A 3807-nucleotide genomic window follows, 5' to 3' on the forward strand; every position below is an offset into this window, starting at 1 on the left:
GGGCAAACCTTGTACAGTTGGTGATACCAAGTGTTGGCAAGAGTGGCTAAAATGGGCTGGAGGGGGTGGTATTGGTCAGTGGGAGAGAGTGTGCTTAGCATGCATGAGGTCCTGGTTTCAATCCCCAGTACCTCTATGGAAAAAGAGTGGCTAAAATATAAAATAAGGGGCTTGAGGGTCCAGTCCCTGTAATGTACAAACGTGTTATGTTGCTGTCTCAAACGAACACACTGACTTGGACAAAACTGGAAGCACTCCCCGAGTGGCCCTGCCTTCTGCTGGTTGTGGAGAGAGTAGAAAACAGAGTCCCTGCAACTGTGGTTAGAAGCCTAGCTTCACGTCTCAGTCCGGCTCTGCCACTTACTGGCTGAGAGGCCCGGGGCGGTGACCCTCAGATGCCTTTGCTTCATCCTTGCACCAGGGGATCTTAAGCAGGACTGTTAATTTCCCAGGAGCTCAGCGTCCTCATCTAAATGATGGGCACAGGGTTCGTGGAGGGGTAGCATTTGGCACCTGACCCAGGTAGGGGCTCACTCAGTGATGGCTATAACTGGGATCTTTGTGTTGTGTCCCCAGTAAATTGCGACAGTGTCTGTGACAATAGGCTCTGGGACAGGCACAGAATAAATACTAGCTAGTTCTAGTGTTTTTCCTAAAATATTCACAAGAGATTCTCATTTCGGATAATGAAATCAAGATATGCATTTGCATATCGTGTATATATTCAAGATGAATATGTTCATATAAACTCATAATCCTGGCAGAATTTCCTCTGCTCCCCTCTGGAAATTCAGCATTGAGGTGGTGCCCAATCATACAACTCCGCCTTGACGTGTAGAATCAATTCCACTGGGTACAAATAAATGGGTGTTATGGGCAGGGACACACAGAGTGTTCAGGGGTGGTTATAAGCTCGTCTTCCTTAAGTATTAGGGCATTTTTACGTGTATCTGTATCTTCTTATCTTACTTGGTAACAATGCAAAGCAGAGTGTTAACTTCTTCCCCTTTTCTTCCTACACACCCAATGATCTGCAGTCTTGCTTCTCTTCTCTCCAAACCAGGTCTTTTTTTCCCCTGGAGCTTCCAACATTTTATTTTGAAATAATTTTAGACTTAGAAAAGAGTTGGAAAAATAGTCACATTCCCAGGAAGACCCTCCCCTGAGCTTCTCCAAATGCGACCGTCCGACATGAGCAGAGGACAGCTATGGGCATGGAGCCACCTCGCTACGTTCCTGCCCCCTCATCCACAGACCTTATTCAAAATCTGCCAGTTGTCCCTCTCGGGTCCCTTTTGTGGTCCAGGATCCTGTTCAGCGTCCCGCATGCATTAGTTGTCCTTTCACAGATCCTCCGTCTTTGTCCTTCAGGACCTTGACACTTTTAAAGAGCACTGACCAGTGTTCTGCAGAATGTTCCTTCACTGGGAACTTGGCGAAGACGGTGTCCGTCGGATTTCTTCACTCTAGAGTTACTCTTCTTCCCTTTGTTCTTAATAAGAGTCTTGGGGATAGAAGGGGAGATTCTTTAAGATGGCAAGTATCCCGTTTGTCATCATTCTTCTGCCCACTAACTTTAGCATCCATCCACGATTCTTGGCTGTAACAGTTACTCCTGTGGTTTGCCAAGTGGTGATTTTCAATTTCTATCATTCCTTTCACACTTGTTAACTGGAATTTCTCTAAAGAAGCACTGTCTTTCCCCCCTGTTTATTTATTTATTGACTTAAATCGTTTATTGTTCTCATTGCTTTGTTGTTCGGCTTGCTCCAGGTTTGGCCATTGGGAGGTCCTTCAAGTTGGCTCCTGTTTTCAACATGGCCCCATACTTTTTAAAGCACTTCTTAATTTCTGGTATCATAAGATGTTCCTGGTGCATCTTGTGTATTTCCTGCCTCAGTCTGGGATCAACCATTTCCCAAAGGAGCTTTGGTTCTTTTTATTGGAGAATAGGACTTGAAATCACAATCTGAGCACTAGTTTATCTGTTGCTGCGGGGTGTCTCTAGAATATATTTTGCATCTTCTCTTTTCATCCCACCACCATCCCCCTGGTACATCATCATGTCTCACCTGGATGACCGCCTCTTTATGGATCCCCTACTTCCAGTTGCCTTCCTCCAATCTGTCCTCCAAACAGTAGCAAAAAAATATAATCTTAAAACATTAACTGGACCTCATCATTTCCTTGCATAAAACTTCTGCTGGGTGTCAGGGTCAGGTCAGGATAACTGAAATCACCCTGTCTTTGAGCACGGAGAACTGAAGCCTTGCTCAAGGCCAGCCACTGACATGCTGTCCTGCCACATCTTAGCACAGGGTTGGCAAACTTTTTTTGTAGAAGACCAGAAAGAAAAGGTTTCAGGTTTTGCAGGCCATTCAGCTCTGCTGTCGTAGCCAAAAGCAGACACAGACAGTATACAAACAAATGGACGTGGCCATGTTCCAGTAAAACTTCATTTACAAAAAACAGGCAGTGGGCTGAATTTGGCCTGAGAGCCGTAGATTGTCAACCCTTGCCCTCTTAGGTAGTTTTCAAAAGCTTGCCCAAAACCACTGGGAACCTTTAGAAAGTTCTCAGTGGGCAGCCCCACAGTTAAACCTCACGAAATTCTCCAGAAAGCTGCCTCCAGCTAGCCTCTCTTCTTCTGCCAGCGAAGTTTCTTAAGGGTGCCTCCCACTGGCAGGACCTGGAACCCACAGGGAAGGGGATTCTGGAAAATGGCAAAATGGCAACAAATTAGCCCAGTGGCTTCCATATTCCCATGGACTGATATTCACTCCATACCATGGCTGCTTTCTACCCTTGCTCACCCCACACTCTCCGCTATGTTGTTTTCTCTCAGTTCTTCAGAACTACTGGCCTCTTTTCCACCCCGGGACCTTTGCACATGCTGCCCCATTTGCTTGGCATACTCTTTCCACCCTCTTCCCAAGGCTAGCTCTTTTTTATCTTTTAGATCCCAGATTAAAGGGTACTCACCTGGAGAGGCCTTCCCTGATCCCTTCTATTTAAAATCACCTCCCCTTTTATTAGAATCTGTCTTATCTCAAAGCTAAGGGACTATTTTGTTCCTTGTCACATCTCCAGGATTTAGATCAGTGCCTGGCACATGATGGTGCTCAGATACTTACTAAATGAATGTAACACTTACCACAATTGGCTAACATTTCACTTGCCTTATATACTATGTTGATTGATTCATTGATTGTTGGTCTGCGTTCTGTATCCCTAAAAGCTCTTTTCTAGCATTTATTGCTTATACCCAGCCTCTGAAATAGTGCCTGGAACATAGTCAGTATTCAGTAAACATTTGTTGAATGAATCAAGAATGAGCCTCACACATTTTAAAACCCTTAGTATGGGTAGTAAGTACTAAATAATCAGGGAATTCGGTAAAATTACGTAGCAAAATTTTCTTTTTTATTAAGTATGTTCTGATGTCCATTCAGCGTCTAGACTTCTCATATTTCTGTGCGGCAACCCAGCCAAGGAGGGGAAGTCTGGATTTAGAAGGTCCCCTCTGCGTGTCGCCCCAGCACGCCCTGTCAGTTCTTTGCCTCACCTTAAGACGTCACTAAGTGACTTGGCCATGGCCTTCGCTGGCTGCTGCTGAAAAGAGCTGGGAGGTCAGGACAGGAAGGGAGGAAATGACCTGGTGTTATGAACAAATCTCCCTCTTCCTCCAGCGCCTGGCAGACGAGGTGATGAGGTGCTGATGGGCGCCCCCCGCCAGCCCCGCTTCACAGGACATTCATTAGCACACCTGATAGTCCAGAGCCCTGGAAACCTGTTTTCTTCTACAGC

Source organism: Camelus dromedarius, chromosome 18 (genome assembly GCF_036321535.1).
Source record: "Camelus dromedarius isolate mCamDro1 chromosome 18, mCamDro1.pat, whole genome shotgun sequence".
Classification (NCBI taxonomy): domain Eukaryota; kingdom Metazoa; phylum Chordata; class Mammalia; order Artiodactyla; family Camelidae; genus Camelus; species Camelus dromedarius.